The sequence below is a fragment of the Megalobrama amblycephala genome, linkage group LG13 (genome assembly GCF_018812025.1).
Source record: "Megalobrama amblycephala isolate DHTTF-2021 linkage group LG13, ASM1881202v1, whole genome shotgun sequence".
NCBI classification, from domain to species: domain Eukaryota; kingdom Metazoa; phylum Chordata; class Actinopteri; order Cypriniformes; family Xenocyprididae; genus Megalobrama; species Megalobrama amblycephala.
The window spans coordinates 537378-548744 of NC_063056.1; the positions used below are offsets into that span (position 1 = coordinate 537378).

Sequence of the window (11367 nt, forward strand, 5' to 3'; positions counted from 1 at the left end):
TTCTCGATGGCTCCCACACCTCACTCTACAATTACTTACAATTCATCCATCTTCTTTTCTGCATAATACATTTTGGTACATCATGGTGTTGTATTTACATGAGCCACTGGAAAGGAATCCGCCTCATTAGAGCATTGATTCATTAATGCAGCGAACACAACCGTGACAAAACCAGGCAATAGTGATGATAAGTGCGGTGTGGCTCTGGTTCATGTTAAAGTGCAGGGGGGCCTATCACCTCTGATGAAGAAACCCATTTATACACTGTCGCACACAAGAGGTCATCCCTCTCTGTATTCCTCTATTGACCCAGGTTGTTCGTTTATTATGGGCAGCTTTTTTATTGAAGGATGATTACCCTGAGTGATGTCAGGCTGGAGGAGAAAAGATCGACCCGAATAATGGCATTCCAGAGCGGGGGAGTCAATGCACGCTCTTTCCTTCTGTGCTGCTCACAAATTGAGTCACATCCTCCCCTCATCCATTATTTACAGCTGATCAGCCTTTCCTGGCATCTATGGATTTGATAATCATCCCCATGTCCATATTAAATATGTGACATAAATTTCACCACAGGGGCCTGTCAATAGAAGGCCACAGGAGAACAAAGGCCACAAGAGAAAGATTAAAGCAGAGAACACGTTTCATATGTATGGAAATGACAGTGTGATTTGGAGAGGTAAATAAATACAGTTTAAGGGGGGGAGTGAGTGAGAAAGAAATAAACAATTACTACTATGCAGGTATATAAGAATGAATGCAGGGTTGACTAAGGTGCCTTATAAATACTAGGTCATGATAACTCAAATACCGTTTCATATTATACAGTTATGGGTGTTTGAGAGAAGGCTTAGACAAAACAAGTTATACAAGTACACATTTGAGTAGTATAGAAGTAAACATTTCACATTCACAATCTACGCTGATTAAAGCAGCTTTTGGTATATTGAGAAATTAAGGGTGGAGTTGTGACACTGCCACATAAGGGACATGTCTTAACCACTCTGTATATTTGTGTATCAGAGTATCCATTTTACTCCTCTTACAAAATGTGTGTTTGTCTTTAAGAACCGAGACTCTACCTGTCATGTCTTTTCAGTTCTCAGTTGTCTGGTATTGTATGTGTAGCCTAACATGCTGTCTTGCATGCATGTTGACATCATATGCTGACTTATTTATTAAACTTTGTGTTATTTTTATAATCATCTTTATTGGATATTACGTGACAGCAGCAAATGATGATGCAAGCACTGCAATGCAACGTCACATGTGCATCACCGCCATTTAGAAGGTAGTCCAAAATTTGAACAGGCTGTCAAATGCCTACCAGTTTATTATGCCTATCGGTATATCACCCACCCCTTATTAGAGGTGTTACATTTAATTCATTTTCTCAAAACGTCATGCCAATGTATGTTTTAATCTTGAAACGTGACTTTTAAAAAGTCATTCCAAGAAAAATGAAATTGAAGAAAAATTTTCAATCAGAGATTGCATTGCACAAAAGCTAAAACTGTAACTGATGTAAACAAAGTAATATTTTACATTACATCCTCATTAACAATAGCGAATATAAAAGGTAAGATGGGATAAGATACACTGTGCCTCATTTACAAAAAAAAAAAAAAAATGTAGTCAAATGCTCGGAACAAACATATAATCCTCCGACGTATAATCCACATATTAAATACATGTAATCCAGAGACACAAAGCAGTTTAAATAGGATGTGTCAAAGCAAACGTTACTCTTCCATTTTTCCTGTTGTCAGCAGCTTGTGGAATATGTCAGAAATTGAACGGGCATCTGTATACTGTTTCCATTGATTATAATGGGTTATATTTGCTTTTGATGCAATACTCGTATCTAGTGTAGACAGGTGTCTGCATTTAAGCATACATAGGCCATACTGTGTGGTGATGTAAAAATCATTTAAAAAACAGTCAGAACATTTCAAAATCGCTACTTTTTATCTGATTTCCTGAACTTCCACTACTAGCTCATGCTAACATCACTCTTGCCAGCTACTGTTAAGCTTGTTTATAATTCTAAATATAAATTGTTTAAATCTCCATTTATTGTCACTGCTGTTTACAATGGCGAATATTTCAGATGTTTGTCTATCATTGAGTGCAGGTGAGGAACTGTTTGAGCTGCACACAGAAGAGCTGGAGGCCATGCAGAAGAAGATCCACAACCTTACTGGACGTGATCCTCCCAGCCCTCCTTCACTCCAGCGCTGACACACCACAGGCCCTGGGTGCACCAGCAGCAGAAGGTGTGGACCAGACCCCGGATGAGGACCTCTCATGAAGGCCTGCACCCTAACAGAGTCAGAATGGATCTCCTGTCGGACAACATCTCCAGGATGCTATGCACCATATGACTTGAGTAAAATTTTGAATACAACTATGATAACTTTTTTTCTAACCACTTAAATTATACTCCAAAGTCCATTCTATAGAGACTGTGCCTTTTCCCAGAATAGTAAGAACAAGTAATTAGCTTATTACAGGATCTAAAAAAAAAAAAAAATGTCATTGCGATTAAAACAGATAACAAAATAAACAAAATGTATTTTTAAACATTAGACCTCTTGCTCCCTAGGGACCTCTTGCCAAAACCAGGGAGAAGATGTCCTGCTGAGTCAGGGGCTGAGGCTCGGGCAATGGGCACTCCACCCCGAGGTCATGGAGCTCCTATGGGAGTAGTCGTGCAGAACTGGATCTGTTTGCGTCTTGAGAGGCGACTCAGTGACCACTGTGGTACTCCTTCTCACATCCAGACCCCCTGGGGTTGGGACCCATGGTACAGACATGGCTGAGATTTGTCTGTACGCAATTTCCCCGATTGCTCTGCTCACGGGAGTTCTGGAGATTGTGCCAGGATGGGGCCCATCTTCTGTTAGAAGCCCCATTCTGGCTGGGCCAAGTTTGTTCTCTGGCCTTGTGTCCCTCCTCGGCTGGCTCTCCTTGGGAGATTACGGTCAGGAGGGACCTTCACTCTCAATGCTTCTCCCTCACCTGACGTTATGAAAACGGTGGGCTTGGCCTCTAATGGGGCCCAGCTCATAGGTTCAGGTCTCTCAACTGAGGTTGTTGAGGCCATATTTCATTCCAGAGCTCCCTCCACGAGGAAACTATGTGCCTTGTAGAGTATTCACCTCATGGTGCAGAAATCGCCTGCTGGACCCAGTTAACTGCCTACTTGGTACAGTGCTAGTTCCTGCAAGAGCGGTTCTCTGCAGGGTTGGCACCCTCCACCTTTAAGTTGCGGTGGCGGCCTTAGCTGCTTACCACACTCCTTTTGGGTGGTGTGTCATTGGGGAGAGACCCATTGGTAACTGGTTTCCTCCGTGGTGCGTTGGACTAGGATAGGACTATGGCGGCTTTGAAAGCCTTATCTGGTATACCTGGACTGGGGCTCCTCTCTGGGGCCCCAGGCACCTTGTCTTGGTTGGTACGGCGGCATGTGTATAAACGTTCCCACTGCGTCAAAGACCCTGATGCAGCGTGAGTTCCCTCGAAAGGGAACGTCTCAGGTTATGCATGTAACTATGGTTCCCTGAGAAGGGAACGAGACGCTGCATCGCTTTGCCATACTTCCTGCATGCCTGTGACCGGCTTGCTTCGGACTATCAGAAGCTATCATTGTTTTCTCTCAGGGTGCTTTGTACTCTCCTGGTCATGACATCACCCGCTTATGACATTCCATCATGCCATTGGACTGATTTCACACATGCTTCATGACGCAATCATGCAGAGGCGTTCCCACAGCGTCGAAGATTCTGACACAGCATCTCGTTCCCTACTCAAGGAACCATGGTTACATGGATAACCTGAGACGTTCTGTCATGGTAATGGAAATGGCAATGTTAATGCATTTGGTCTTGCCGGAATATATCTGCTATGCTGCTGCTGAAGATGATTAATAATGCTGCTGCAAAGCAAGTACAAAGACCTTCTACTGCCAATACATTCACAGACATGCTGCTGCTGCACGTATAACATACATGAAATAAACCCCGTAGCAGATCAGTACAGGTGTAGCTGAGGAAGGTGGATTGTTTCTGAAAGCACGGTGCGCTATGTAGATAATGTTATAATTTAGTGGTAGATAATTTATGACATAATTTTGTATTTAGTCCAAAATGCAGCTGATAGAGTTTGTATCAAAACATGATCATATCACCCCAATTGTTTCATCTCCTCACTGGCTACCTGTTATGTTCTGTATCCATTGCTTCTTACCTATAAAGCCCTGAAATGGTCTAGCTCCTTTGTATTTAACCGATCTTCTTTCATGCTACAATCCATCGATTTTCTTGCCTCAGGTAGGGGGCCATCCCCTGTACTGAGGACCATGGTGGAGCCAAAGAGGTGAAGGGCCAAAGCAGATCTGAAGACTTGAAAGTCCTAGGTGGAGCCAGGGGATCAACATGGTGAGGCAAGAGGGACAAAGGACCTCAGTGGAGGTCCAAGGAAGAGTAAGGGGCTTCGGCTACAACTCGGAGGACCATGGTGGATCTGGTGGGCTAGGAGACTGATTGTGCTAATGAAGCCAGAGGGCTGGGGAGAAGCAGAGTAGGAGGATTAGGAGTAGTCAGGGGAGCTGATGAACACCCTGGTGTAGTTGATGGAAGAGGAAGGGTTAGGGTGCCGGACGGAACTAGGGAGTAAATAAAACAGAACAGGACAGAAACCATGTCTCTATGGTTTATGGCAAAAACCTAAACCGTAAAATGACTGTGAAAGAACAGCTTTACAGTTCAAATAACACAGGTTTTGACAAAAAATAAATTAAAGAAAGGGATGAGTCAAAATTATAAAAATATTTATATGATATTTATATACACTAATTAAAAATATGGAACAGCAGAAACATATTTGTTATCCCAGTAACCCCTGTATTCCATAACAAACACTATAAGTAAACATTGTCATAGTTCATAAGTAGATCATAAGCAATTTCTTGCTAATAAATGTGTGATATTCATTGATTGCGAACTGCTCCAAAACTGCACCATGTCATACATCTTAGCTTTTTAAAGTTTAATAATAAATGACAAAATAAATTTTAAGCAAAAAAAAAAATTAAGCCATTTTACAATCCCTGTTTGTTGAAAATATGCATTGATTACATCGATTGCTGCTTTTTTTATTACTCATAATATGTGGTCTGACCTTCATCCAAGACACAATTATAGATATGCATTTAGAAGTGTGGGTCGCACAGGTGACCTGCCCTTTAACAAAGATACCAACAAATCTGTCCTTCTTTAAAAAATATGGTTTATTGTGAACCATGCCTTGATCCCAAAACCTTTTACAGAACCTGAAAAATGGATTATAGAGATGTACAAAGCTGGAAAAGGCTACAAAAGCATTGCTAAAAATCTGTTGTTAAGGAATCCATAGTAAGATACCCTGTCTATGAATATGTAATTTTTATTTTTAATTTTTTTTATTTATTTTTTTCTTGTGTCAGATAAACAATGAACAAAATGGTATTCATGAAAAGACAACATCTAGGAAACCTATCTATCCATTTTTCAAAACGCTTGTCCTCTGTGTTTTTATCCCATCTCTCCCGCTTCACTGCCATTGATAACAACAGTTAGAAATTATCAAATTGCCATGCTCCCATACCCTTCACGTCCTCCTGTCTCACTCTCCATTCACAGAAAGCACTTGAACACACCACTTCCCCTCCACAAACCAACACCAAAACCTCCTCCCTGTGAAGCGTGGTGGAAAGAGAATCAGGGTTTAGCGTTGCTTTGCTGCCTCGTGGTCTGGATACTTTGCAGTCATTAAAGGAACGATGAATTCAAAAGTTTATAAAGACATTTTACAAGAGAATGTCAGGACAGCAGTTTTAGAGAGGATGGGTGATGCTACAAGACAATGACCCAAACTACACAAGTAGATCGACTAAAGAATGGCTGAAAAAAAAAAATATATATGTTTTTCCCAAGTCCTGACCTCAAGCCAGTTCAGATGCTGTGGCATAACCTAAAGAAGCATGTGCTATCAAAACAACCCAGAAATATTGATAAACTGAAACAGATTTTTGTGGGGAGGGATGGTCCAAAATTGTTTAAAATCAGGAAGAAAAAAAAAGAAAGAAAGAAAGTGAATGAATGTGAATGATTGCTGAATGTATTTTTATTTTTATTTTTAAAATGCAATAAAAAATACTTTTTGTGCTTAGCTGTTAGCTTTTAGGATGTTATTAACAGCTTGAGTTAAATACAGATATGAAAAAATAGATATTCACAAACGTATTCTTGCCACTGTGTGAGTGTTTTGTTTGAGTGTGTGTCCCCACAAGCATAGTAATACCAGACATGTTTGACCTTGGACTTTTTTTTTTGGTCCCCATGAGGAAACAGCCTGTCTGTGTGTGTGTGTGTGTGTGTGTGTGTGTGTGTGTGTGTGTGTGTGTGTGTGTGTGTGTGTGTGTGTTGGTTTTTGTGGTTTACGAGGACTTTTGACCTGAATACGCACCGGCATTACGGGGACATTTGGGTTTATGAGGACACAGGCCATGTCCTTGTAATTCCGGCAATGTAGATGCCTTTCTCTATGTCCCAGAAGCACCCTCTCCAATTTTCGCGGCATGTCCTTATATACCACAAAAACCTGATTTTATACCATACACTGTGTATCCTCTGTGTACGAGAGTGCGCCCCTGCAGCCGGGTCCTGGTACTGTACCGGCGTCATCGAAAATTTGCATTTTTCACACAAGTGTAAGTATTGAGGCCTGTGATTGGTCAGATCGCTACTGGTAGGCGGGAAATCACGAAAACAAGATGGCGCCGACGGGCGGAGCCTAATTCCGCAGCCCCTATTGGCTGCATACGCAATGAACAACAAGTGAGACAAGATGGCGCCGGTGGGCGGAGCCTCATTCAGCTTCAGCTTAGGTCTGTATAACAAGCGAGTTAATGCAAAATACTAATTATTTAAGTGTTATTGCCTATAATTTTTCATTTGTGAATTAAATATATGAATAAATAGTGATCCTCGATTAAAAATATCCCTTAAATGTCATGTAATAAAGTATAAAAGTAACTTGAACGCTGTTTACTCAGTATTTATACAGTTTATTTAGCTCGTTAGCATATGCTATTCATGTAAACACAACCACACATTAACTCGTGCGCTCACATCACATATATTTATTATTATTATTTTAATCCCGTTTATAATGTAATAAGTATGGTTTAATCAGAGTCATGCCTCAAGTTCATTTCCTGTTTGGACCGGATAGAAACTCTGCACCTGAGAAGACATCTGAGCACCTGATGGAGGCTGCTGTTGTTTTAAAGGTAAGTTATTCTGCTTTTTAAATGCTTGTGGGTCCGTTTGGCTTGTTTGTGCATGTCTTGTAAGCTCTTTGCAGCTCGTTTTACAGTTATAAAGCAGCTAGCGCGCGATGCTAACGGCGCTAGCGAGATTGTGATTGTGTTTAAAGACTGTCAGGAGGGAATCAGCGATGCTTGTCATTTTAAACTGGTTTTCGATTTAACTATAATTGTAACTGCATCATTTTCTGATCACATGCAATAATCTAGCCAAGCCATCATAAAGGCGTTGTCATGACTACAGTCTATGAAGGGGACGGCATTTCACCCAGTACAGTATCCTCACATACTAGCCTACTGTAAATATTACTACAGTTCTGCTTGATTTAAAGACATTAAGAAACAAAGATGTACTGACTATAATATGTATCAGAACTGTCAGTCTTATTCAGTCAAATTAATATTGTCAGTATTATTGTCTAAAATGTATCAATTGTGAAAATTTATGAAGGAATATTGATCTTCAATTATACATAATTCTTAAATATCATACAATAAAGTATGAAAATAACTTGCTGTTTACTAAAATTTATCTTTTGATGTTTATACTAAAAACAGAAGATGACAGAAGACACATCAGATCATGCTGAAGTATAACAGTGATGGAGAAAGCCCAATCTCTGGAGGAAGACATACAGTATTCACAAAGATTCATCAGTGATTTCACCTGTGTCAGGTATATTATATGTTATTTACAGTCATGATTTTACTTGTTTTATTATTAAAGGTTAAATGTTACTCAGGGTAATAGGGCTACACAATATTGCAGAAAAACTGACATTGCAATATTAATATTATATATTGCGATATGAAAACAATTCCACCAGATGAATTGAATAGCTCTATTTGAAAATAATTAATCATTCTAGGATGATTGGGATAATTTTCAGGGTAGTGCATCTGCTTAGAGAATAATAAACGAATTACAAGCTTGGATAAACACAATAAAACTAAGATACAAATTAAAATAAGCAGTGCTTTATGTTTTTCAGGTTAATCTATCTGTATTCAGGTACACACATTGAGGACAAGCACGTATGGGTCCAATATTATGTGCATCCGTTTTCTTAATTGTTTACAATACAGAACCGACTGTTTTCGCTGAGAGTGTTTGTTCAAGCTCAAAGATAAGAGAAAGAGAACTGAACTCTGTGTTCACGTGCTGTCTGTCTGTCAGAAAACAGTGCGAGTTCATATTGCGTTTGATGTTTAAATTGACAGGACTTAAAAACACAAGCAAATGATAAGCTTTCACTCTATGATGGTTAAACTTTGCAGTTAATACGTGAATCACATGCGCTCTTAACCGGGGGGCAGCTGGACCGTTCGGATCAACTACGATCCCTACGCTTGACATTGCACATCCTGTGATGTGACTTTTGTGGATGCACACATCGGGATACAATGCTAAAACCATACATCATGCAGCCCTAGTCTGTACAGGATCACAGATCAACTATGATCCCTATAGCCTACTTGACTTCATTTATACTGCAATGTCACACCCACGGATAGGTATCAGTGACAAAACTATATATTGTGCAGCCCTACATGGCTTTATATATGCATTAGGGCTGCACGATATATTGCATGAGATTGTCACGCGCATTTCATCAGTAAAGCCGGTTCCCTGATTACAGCTAAATCTCCATCACCTGCTTTCAAATGGAGCGGCATTTAATAGACAGAGCCGTAGATCACTGAAAAGCCACGCAATATCGCACTCATTATCGAAGGCGATTCATCTGCGATATGAACGCGATATTGCGTGGCTTGTCAGTGATCTACGGCTCTGTCTATTAAATGCCGCTCCATTTGAAAGCAGGTGATGGCGATTTAGCGGTAATCAGGGAACCGGCTTTACTGACGAAATGCGCGTGACAATCTCATGCGATATATCGTGCAGCCCTAATATGCATCACATTACATGCGTGTTCATGGCAGTATGTGAGGTTGTGTGTAGCTTTACACCTGTTTTATGAGGACACGTGTTTTATGAGGACATCATGAGAACATGTTCTTTATGTTTGACTTGACTGAAGAATCTCAGTGTGTTGTTAGATTGACACAAGCCTGGTCTATGAGGACACTAGTTTTACCGGGACTCTGGGGTGCACCCATATGGAAGATTGGGATCGATACTGATAACCCATAATTCACAGCTCACTGTAGCAAATGTCAATATTGAAAACTCATAATTGTGTTTGTTAGATTAGATATAATCATTTTAGAAGTAGGTAAAAAGTAGCACCCTCAGTTGAAATTGACTTTCAATGAGTAATACTGCAATGAATAATTGTTTTTCTTTATTTTGATTTGATTTGTATTTGCTTTTCTTTCTTATTTTCAGATGGTAACTGAGAAGAATCAGATTCAGAAGAATAAGATACAGCAACAATAAAGGTATCCAATAAATTAAAGTAATAATTGTGTTAGTCCTTAAAGGTGCTAAAGAGGATGTTTTGTTTTATACATTTTTGCAATATTACTTGAAACTGTGTTTACTAACTGATAAAAGACTATTTATTAGGTGCACTGAAAGTAATAATATTAATATACAACATCTGTGCATGAGGTAGGGCCTTAAAAACATCAGCCAATCGTTTACACGATTGGCCCTCTGGCTTGTCAATCACTGCCGTGACGTTCCTTGTGAGAGACGCGCGGCTGCGCACTCCAGTAACTTTCCACACTCCACAGGCGCCGCATGCGATGTTTTTGTCAGGAGACAGGAGTAACAACTGCAGATTATGAGTTACCTGCGGTGAGTCCGACATAATGAATCCACTAACACCACACGGCGAATGCCGGTGGTAAACACTCGTGTTCCAATACTCGTGCACGAGTTTTGGGAGGCGTTCCCTTGAAATGAGCTGTGAAGGAGGGGGGTTGTTCTTACGCATGCGCTCATTTCAAAAACTCACTAACAGTCTTTAGTTTCTCAGTCGACGAAAAGATCCTCTTTAGCACCTTTTAAAGAATAGAACAGATTTCAGTGTTTCTAAGAAGAAGATTGTTTGCCACAGTTATCAGTCACTGAATTATGATTGTGTGTGTGAAAAGTGAGTCACGATCACTTACTGTACAACTAGCACACCTCGTTTCACCACTATCACTCTCATACATACCCCTAACCTAACCCTAACCCTAACCCTGAACTCAGGGCGCCATCCAAATGTATCTAGTTATCAGAGTCCCGGTAAAACTAGTGTCCTCATAGACCAGGCTTCTGTCAATCTAACAACACACTGAGATTCTTCAGTCAAGTCAAACATGAAGAACATGTTCTCATGATGTCCTCATAAAACACGTGTCCTCATAAAACAGTTGTAAAGCTACACACAACCTGACATACTGTGATGAACACACACATAATGTAATGCATATATAAAGCCATGAACATTACCATGGGTTTTTAAATATTGAAATATTGATTAGAATGGGTATATGATCTCAAATCAATATTTCATGGCACATATTTATTGGGCTGTGAATGGGGGACACTGATCATCCTGTCCATGTTTAATTTGCATTAATTACTGTCTGACTGTACATTATCCCTTTGATTTATTTCATATATACTGAAGGTTTGTAACTCTTAGGTGAAGTGATTGTATATAAAGCTTTATTTCTTATTTTCAGATAAGCCGTGAGACCCAGCTGTCATCAGTGATGATTGTGCTGCTCTTACTGTGGGACTACACCAGGTAAGTGAGAGTTGTGCTGTAAGAGAATGAGCAAATGTAGCAGAGACACTTGTGAGATCTAGGCTGTTAACATGTTCAGACCAGTGTTTATGTCTAATTTGATGTTTGCAGACTCTCAGTGAGGTTGGACCCTCTGCTCTCAAAATGAACACTCTGTCCCAGTCAGAAGTCAGAGATGTACAGAAGGTATTGTTTTTCTTTTTGGAAATCAAATTAGGCATGTGCTGACAGGAAAATTTGGGCCAATTTTGATAACCGATAATTCTTTATATTTGAAAGGCGATAAATGAT

General features: G+C 40.0%; 1 long non-coding RNA gene across 1 annotated transcript; it reads left to right on the top strand.

Annotated features, from left to right (window-relative positions):
• The first annotated feature begins 6404 nt into the window (after nt 1-6404).
• Nucleotides 6405-11361, top strand: LOC125244123. The gene is made up of 5 exons (XR_007179233.1): nt 6405-7333; nt 7928-8045; nt 9720-9772; nt 11012-11076; nt 11188-11361. It is a non-coding gene; the product is annotated as an uncharacterized LOC125244123 (long non-coding RNA).
• The last annotated feature ends 6 nt before the right edge of the window (nt 11362-11367 follow it).